Raw genomic sequence first — 8,829 nt, 5'->3', positions numbered from 1 at the left:
AGCTCCCGCGAACTTGATCGACAACGGAGGATATTGAAGGCGGAGGACTCTGAGACATCAAGAGCCGTTTGCCGGAGCAACGGAGCTTCGAAGAGATACAAGTTTTTGATGGTAGGCCCGTTTTCATGATTTTATCGCCATTTCTGTGCGGCCTCGTAGGAGCCGAGCGCTAAGCCTAGCGTTCGACCAACCATCGCAACGTGGTCGGGGACTCCCCGACGCACGCAAGATACCGGAGCTGGCCGAGGTGGCAATTGATGAGAAGGAACGAGAGGAGGATTGCGTCGAGATGACGGCGCCAGAAGATGAAGCAGAAAAGTCAGTTTTCAAACCGGCTGGTTTAAACGAGAAGGCAAAAGGTATATACCGGATGAAGATGGCGGCAACAGAAATGCGCAGCAGCAACCTAGCCTAGGAAAATTCAAGCCCAAACTAGGGAAGAAGCTGGCGGAGAAAGCGGTGGAAAAGAAAATAATAGACCTACCAAAAGGCGCTATAAAGCTGCTCCTCAGACCGAGCGGCGGCATAACGGCGACGTGGGGGAACGTGGAAGAATTTGAAGTTGCGAACGCGCTAGTGCAAGAAGCAGGGGTGGATCCGAAAGTGCTTATGAAGGAAGACGTGGTCTCGATAAACATGACACAACAAACCATCTTCGTTGCATCAGCAAGCGAGGACAGGGCTGTGAAGTACCAAGACGCCAAGAAACTGACAATCAGAGGGAAGACGGTGAAAGTAAACAACCATGCACCGATGCCGGACGGCGCGGGCAAGGGAGTCATACACGGAATTCCTATGAGCATGAGTATGGAGCTAATCAGGGAAACATTGGACTGTGACGCGAACCCGCCGATATTGGGCGTACAGAGACTCGGGGACTCCGGCTCCCTGCTGATTCTCTTCGAGGGAAGCGAGGTGCCTTGGCGGGTGAAGTGTCTGGGATTTTTCAAGAAATGCTGGTTGTACAAGAAGAAGCTAGAAGTGTGCGTGACATGCGGCCTACTGGGACACAGAGCTGATGTATGCCCAGACCCGAAAAAACTGAAGTGCCGAGACTGCGGCAAGGAGAATCCGGAGCAGGGACACACGTGCATCCCCGTATGCAGCTGTGCGGGGGAGCCCATATGCTGGGCGACAGCAAGTGTAGGAAGATGTATAGGAAGCCGTTCGTGGCGACGAAAGACGCAACTAGCCGAGAAGATGGGAAAGACGGAGCAGCGCAGGCCAAGGACGGGCGCAAGGGAAGGTCCAGATCCGGGACGCCCTCGAGATCCGAGTCCGGGGTGAGACTCATGGACAAGAAGGAGTTCCCGAGCCTGCCGTCCAGGGAGGACCCGAGACTACCCAAGACGGGGCCCGAGGAAACGGTAAGCTTCGCGAGCAAGGTCACCCAGGCTAACCCAGAAACAGTAGCGCTGAGGAAGGAAAATGCAGAGTTGAAGGCGAAGATAGGGAAACAAGAGGCAGAATTAAAGAGGCAAGGAACGGAAATTGCGGAGCTGAGGAAAATGATAGCAGAATTAGTAAACAATAAGCCGAGGTCGGTGGCGCCTCCCACGCAAGTGGCAGCGCGAAAATTGCCGGAGGCGAAACCGGAGATAGAAGTAGCAGACGAGAAAAATGGATACGGAGGTGGTTAGACCCACTTCGATAAAGCGAAAGGCGCCCGAGACCGACCCCCTTGTGACGCTGGAGAGGAAGCTAACGAGTAAATTTGGAAGCAACATTGATAGGCTGGAAACGCAGATGCAGGAAGTGAATGTAAGGTTAAACGCTCTAGGGGACATTAAGGGTTCAATGGACAAGATCCTAGCGGCATTAAACGGCCTCACTGAGAGGATGGCGAATACGGAGAGTGTAGTTTTTTCCAACAATGGACAGGAATCAAAGTAAGAAAGAGAACGCCACCATTTGGCAATGGAATTGCCGAGGGTACCGACGGAAGCGAGCGCTATTACAGCACCACGTGCAACATGTAGAAGACAAACCAATTGCTATAGCGCTGCAGGAAACTGGGGGAAATCAGGTAAAACTGGCCGGATACCAAAGTTTCTATAGCGATAGGGGTGAAAAATGCAGAGTGGCCACGCTGGTGAAAAGGAATATAGCAACCCTAGAGCACGAAGTGAGTACGGGGGACATAGAAGCGGTAATGCTAGAAATGATTATGGGACGCAAGAGAGCAAAAAGCATATTTCTGCTTAACATCTACAGCAACCCGAAGCAGAAGAAAATGAAATTCGGAACGATATTTAGAAAAGCCATCAAACTAGCCGGCCAGAGCCCGTTGGTGATCGTGGGGGACTTTAACGCGGCACACCAGGAATGGGGGTACGCGAGGCAAGATCCGAAGGGCAGACATCTCCTTGAGGAGTCCCAAAATCTCGGACTTACCTTGCATACCGACCCATGTGCGCCCACTAGAGTAGGTAGCAGTGTAAGTAGAGACACCGCGCCGGACCTCACCTTCAGTAAAAATGCAGGCAGGGTAGAATGGGCAAACACCAGAGAAAATCTGGGTAGTGACCACTTCATCGTAGCTACGAAGCTGGGAGAAGGAATCAAGCTACGGAAACTCAAACAGGCGAGAATAGTGGAGTGGGACAAATTCAGGGAGATTCGCAGAAGCCACAAAGCTAAGGAAATTGGATACATAGGAGACTGGACGAAACAGCTGAGGGAAGATGCCAGGCACGCGGAAGCAGTAGCTGAAGGCGAAGATGCACCGGAGATAATGGATAGCAAGCTAATGAGCATGTGGAAGGAGAAGGAAAGGCTCGAGAAGAGACTCAAGTCTCAAAAATGAAACAGAAATTTAAGGCGTTCGTTAGCCAGACACACCAAGGAAATGGAAACGTATGCTATTAAACTAAACGAGCAAAATTGGTACGCCAGGTGCGACGAAATGGAAAGGGGCATGAGCCTAGCAAAGACGTGGAATATATTGCGGCATCTCCTCGACCCGGGAAAATCTAAACAGGTAGCGAGCGCTAACCAAGTGAAAGCGAGACACGCTTTCCAGGGGACGGACAAACAGCTGATGGACAGGCTCAGGGACATTTACATAGGGGACGCGACAGAAGTACGACAGGCAGAATATGGAGGAGCGGAAAATGAAGATCTAGACGCGGACATTACGGTAGCGGAGATCAGAGCAGCTATCGCTGAGCTAAAAAATCGCTCAGCCCCTGGCCCGGATAAAATATCCAATGTCATGCTCAGGAATCTAGACAACGACTCGATAGATGCAATTGCGCGGTACATGAACAAAGTATGGACGGAAGGTAAATTGCCAGAGGAATGGAAGCAGGCAGAGGTTGTTCTCATCCCCAAGCCGGGAAAAGAACCAAAATTGGAAAACCTAAGACCGATCTCGCTGACGTCTTGCGTGGTGAAACTCATGGAGCACGTAGTGCAAACGAGGTTAACGAGATACATGGAAGATGGAAACCTATGGCCGCACGAGATGGTGGGCTTTAGACCTAAGCTCACCACGCAGGATGTAATGCTCAGACTCAAACATGACATTGTAGACAAGAAAGGATTAGATGCCAAGGTGATCCTAGGTCTTGACCTCACGAAGGACTTCGACAACGTCCGACACGAGGCGGTGCTCAGATGTCTGGAGGAGGTAAACGTGGGCAAGAGAACATACGAGTACATCAAGGACTTTCTCCAAGGGAGGAAGGCGGTGATTAAATTCCACGACGCAGAGTCCCCCGCCATAAGGCTGGGCAGCAAAGGTACCCCGCAAGGCGCCGTACTCTCCCCCTTCTTATTCAACATAGCGATGAGAGGTCTCCCGGCCATGCTGAACAAGATCCCTGATCTAAAATTCAGCATGTACGCGGACGACATAAACATGTGGATGAATAACGGAAGGGACGCGGAAATTGAGTGGAGTCTTCAAAAGGCAGCAGACGTAGTGGTGAAGTACGCGGCCGAAAGAGGCCTGGCGTGCTCACCGCAGAAGTCGGAGCTCTTCGTGTACAATAGCGACAGCAGGAACAAGAGAGACGTAGAAATTAAAGTGGTGGTGGGAGGCCTGGAGGTGCCCAGGGTCGAGGAAATGAGGCTCCTAGGCATGTTTATCAACAAGAAAGGCAACAACACCAATACCATAAAGAAATTAGCCACATATGCAGACCAAGTGGTAGGCATATTCAGGAGGGTAGCGGTAAAAGGCCGAGGACTAAAAGAAAGGAATCTCTTTAGAATGTCGCAGGCGTACGTAATATGTCGGATCTGCTACGCGACGCCGTACCTAAACATGAACAAGGCAGAAATAGAGAAGGTAGACAGAATATTGAGGAAATGCGCCAAGCGAGCTCTGGGACTTCCGATATCTACGTCGACGGAGCGGCTTGAAAAAATGGGGGTACACAACAGATGGGTTGAGCTGGCAGAGGGGGTGAGATTATCCCAATTAGAACGGCTCGGCCAGTCTGAAACGGGTAGGACAATACTCGAATGGGTAGGAATCCGGCCAGAAAGTAGCACGCACAAGATGGTAAACATCCCGGCAGGAATCAGGGCCAAGATATGCGTCCCACCTATGCCGCGGAACATGCACCCTGTGTATAACAAGGAAAGGCGAGAACATAGGGCTAAGGCCTACGAGAGGAAGATGAAGGAGCGACCGGCAGACCAGATGGCGTACGTAGACGCGGCGTGCGGACAGCACGGGGCGGCTGTATCCGCTGTGGTCGACGGGGCAGGAGTACCAACGGTAGCGGCTTCGAGCCGCACGAGAGATGCCAATGCGGCGGAAGAGTTGGCGATAGCGCTCGCTTGCGTCGGTACCAAGGCCACGAGGATTTTAAGTGACAGCAAAACTGCAGTAAGAAACTTCGCGAAAGGAAGAATCTCGGAAGAGGCCAAACACGTCCTCGAGGCGAGGCCGATAGAACGTAACATAGAGATAATATGGATCCCAGCGCATGAGTCTATTGCAGGAAATGAGGCTGCACACGAGCTTGCCCGAGCTCTCTATCACCGGGCGGCCGCAGAGCAGCCCTCCCGCATAGACATGAAAGATAGCCTAATTTCATACCACGTGATCACGGAACATTATAAGCTGAGCAGGAGGGTCTATCCGCCGCCCGACCGTTCCCTCGCAAAAGAGGAGGCAATTGCGTGGAGAAGATTGCAAGGGGGGAATCATATAAGCCCCTTCTGGGTATACATAACAATCTCCAAAGAGGAGAAAGACCAATATTGTATAACGTGCGGGGAGAGAGGGGCACTCTCGACCATGTCATATGGGAATGTGCTGGAAGCCCGGGCGCCGAGCAAAATATAGAAGATAGAGAAGCCTGGGAGACGTTGCTGCGGAGCGAGGACCCCGCTAAGCAGCAACAAGCCATCCGCCTGGCGGCTGAGGCCGTGAAGAGACAATGTGTCTTCACCAGACCTTAGTTTTCGAGGCTCCTAAGTAGGGCTCCCTTAGGCCTGCGTGCCGGGGGGTCCAAAAAGGAGTCTCATTTCGGTGGAAATAAACGTTTTGATGATGATGATGATCGCAATTCGTAGATGAGCGCGGCGTGCGAGGCGCGAGCTAACGTTAGTCATTCGCGCAGCGAACTGTGACCAAGCGCAGCCAATAGGCGCCGCGGCGGTGAAGAGAAATCGTGGCCGCTGAGATCAAGCGCGATGTTAAATTACCGATGCTGGAGCTGGTCACGGAGGCCATAGGAAAACAAACGCGGTACTCCCACCACCCGAGAGATAGCGCTCGCATCTCTTTGAGATTAAAGTCACTGGAACTTGAGATAAAATCGGCGACAGAAAGGGGCCGCATACTGGGAGCAAATTTTCCAACTGTCTTTAGCGGCGATGTCTTTCCGCAGCCAACACCACGCGGCGCTGCCTACCGCTAAGGGACCACCACGCAGCGTTCGCGGGCTGGTCCGGCTAGTGTGGCGTTGGTAACCGTCGGTAACTAAACGTTCGCTGTGTTTTCGTGGCGAAGCCTGTCTTAATCTGAAAGATCACTTTTGTCTAAAAATTTCCTTGGCAGGACACAAACTTGCCGGCCTTGCACTGTTCATAGAACATCCTCAACTCAAACAGCGCCACAAGACCAGCAAACCGTTGACCGTGTACTTTCAGATCCAGTCCGCTATTTTTATTAATCGGAAAGAATTAGTCGACTATGTCGGCGGGTTTTTGTCCGCAGAACGGTTCAGCAGCAGTTGCGTGGGACTATAATTAGATATCGCCTAAAATGTGGTAATGATTTCATAGGGACGATGTGAGGATGCCGGGCAAAATATTTGCGGCCAATCGGGTCGTTAGTGAATTAATTAGAGCGAAAAAATTGTCTGTGGTTTGACAAATGGCCATCCCGAGTAGAATTGCGGGAGCATACGGCGCGGCAATCGTAGGGGCGGCGGTATCTCAGGGTGCACTTTGTCTAAAGTACGCAGAGGAGAAAGCGTTTTCCGCACCACTCTGACTGCCTCTGTGGCACTGGTGACTTCACCATCGAATGACGTCACATATAATTAAGTTCAATTACTAAGTAATGACAAATTACTAAGTGATGTCTAATTACTGATTAATGACCAAACTCTAATTAACTGCTAATTAATACCTTCACGAGTGGAACGCGACAGCGTGTTGTAGCGCTGCCAGGGAGTGCACGGAACGCCATCTCCCGTTCGCCGCGATGCCTTGCCCTTTGAACGCAACGCTTTTTGAGGGAAGGAGACGGCGCAGTAATTCTCTGTCATCTTGTAGGACGCCTGAATCGCACCGTACAGGAAGGGAGGAAGAGAGAGCGAAAGAAGAAAGAGGGTCCATAATGAAGAAAATCAAAACAGTATTTGAGGAAAGGAAACTGGGCAGTAACTATCTCACATATTCCAGTGGACACCCGTCATTCATTTCTAGAGGAAGGGAGGAAGTGGGAGTGAAAGAAGAAAGAGAAAGAGGGGCCGTAATGAAGAGAATGAAAATTGTATTTGAGGAAAGAAAATTGCGCAGTCACTGCCGCACATATCTTGGTGGACGCCCGTCATTCGTTTGTAGAGGAAGGGAGGAAGTGGGAGTGAAAGAAGAAAGAGTGGCCGTAATTAAGAAAATGAAAATTGTATTCGAGGAAAGGAAATTGCGCAGTCACTGCCTCACATATCTCGGTGGACGCCCGTCATTCGTTTGTAGAGGAAAGGAGGAAGTGGGAGTGAAAGAAGAAAGAGAAAGAGTGGCCGTAATTAAGAAAATGAAAATTGTATTCGAGGAAAGGAAATTGCGCAGTCACTGCCTCACATATCTCGGTGGACGCCCGTCATTCGTTTGTAGAGGAAAGGAGGAAGTGGGAGTGAAAGAAGAAAGAGAAAGAGTGGCCGTAATTAAGAAAATGAAAATTGTATTCGAGGAAAGGAAATTACGCAGTCACTGCCTCACATATCTCGGTGGACGCCCGTCATTCGTTTGTAGAGGAAGGGAGGAAGTGGGAGTGAAAGAAGAGTGGCCGTAATTAAGAAAATGAAAATTGTATTCGAGGAAAGAAAATTGCGCAGTCACTGCCTCACATATCTCGGAGGACGCCCGTCATTCGTTTGTAGAGGAAAGGAGGAAGTGGGAGTGAAAGAAGAAAGAGAAAGAGTGGCCGTAATTAAGAAAATGAAAATTGTATTCGAGGAAAGGAAATTGCGCAGTCACTGCCTCACATATCTCGGTGGACGCCCGTCATTCGTTTGTAGAGGGAAGGAGGAAGTGGGAGTGAAAGAAGAAAGAGAAAGAGTGGCCGTAATTAAGAAAATGAAAATTGTATTCGAGGAAAGGAAATTACGCAGTCACTGCCTCACATATCTCGGTGAACGCCCGTCATTCGTTTGTAGAGGAAAGGAGGAAGTGGGAGTGAAAGAAGAAAGAGAAAGAGTGGCCGTAATTAAGAAAATGAAAATTGTATTCGAGGAAAGAAAATTGCGCAGTCACTGCCTCACATATCTCGGTGGACGCCCGTCATTCGTTTGTAGAGGAAAGGAGGAAGTGGGAGTGAAAGAAGAAAGAGAAAGAGGGGCCGTAATTAAGAAAATGAAAATTGTATTCGAGGAAAGAAAATTGCGCAGTCACTGCCTCACATATCTCGGTGGACGCCCGTCATTCGTTTGTAGAGGAAGGGAGGAAGTGGGAGTGAAAGAAGAAAGAGTGGCCGTAATTAAGAAAATGAAAATTGTATTCGAGGAATGGAAATTACGCAGCCACTGCTTCACATTCGCGTATTTGCAGTTGTGGCTCTCCGGGGATCCGTGAAATCGCTCACACCTAGAGTACTGTTACTTCCGCAACAAAAAGCGACCAAAAGTAGGCGTGCTCGGGGCGCGTGTAGCGCGAAATTTGAATCGACGAAAGTGGCGTACCACGTGACGCCCCTACAGAGTGCTGCAAACCCTAGGGATTTTTCCATAGATCTAGAGGATTTGTTCGTTGTTTAGGGGAAAAGAAATTTTTTATATAATTTAGGCAAATTTCATTTGCTCGGAAAGTTGTTTTTCTTCTCTCTCAAATTGGGAAGGCAGTTGATAAGATTGAAGACTCCATCTGAAGCCGCAAAAAAATATTGTAAAATAGAGCAAATAAATGTTTTCCCCCACCACCACAAGCTTTTCGTTGTTTTTTCTCTACAACCGACGGAGGCCCGCTCACCACCGCCGCCCGCTCGAGTAAAGCCCGTTTCACATGCAAGTGAAAGCGGCTGCGGCGCAAAAGCTGCTTAGAGCCATCGCGGCGGCTCCAGCAGTCAGAGCGGCGATGTTCCAACAAGTTGTATAATTTTCGTCGCGTTGCGCTGCTGAATTTTCAGTCGCTTGCATGCATGTGAGC

At 50.1% G+C, this 8,829-nt stretch overlaps 1 pseudogene; it reads left to right on the top strand.

Moving 5' to 3' along the window:
- Positions 1-636: 636 nt before the first annotated feature.
- The window catches only part of LOC149356009 (uncharacterized), a 95,813-nt pseudogene continuing 87,620 nt past the window's right edge, over positions 637-8,829 (top strand).

The sequence above is a fragment of the Amblyomma mixtum genome, chromosome 3, assembly GCF_055824585.1.
Source record: "Amblyomma mixtum isolate Tamu chromosome 3, ASM5582458v1, whole genome shotgun sequence".
NCBI lineage: Eukaryota > Metazoa > Arthropoda > Arachnida > Ixodida > Ixodidae > Amblyomma > Amblyomma mixtum.
Note: the sequence above shows the minus strand (reverse complement) of the source record. Positions and strands in the feature narration are given on the sequence as shown.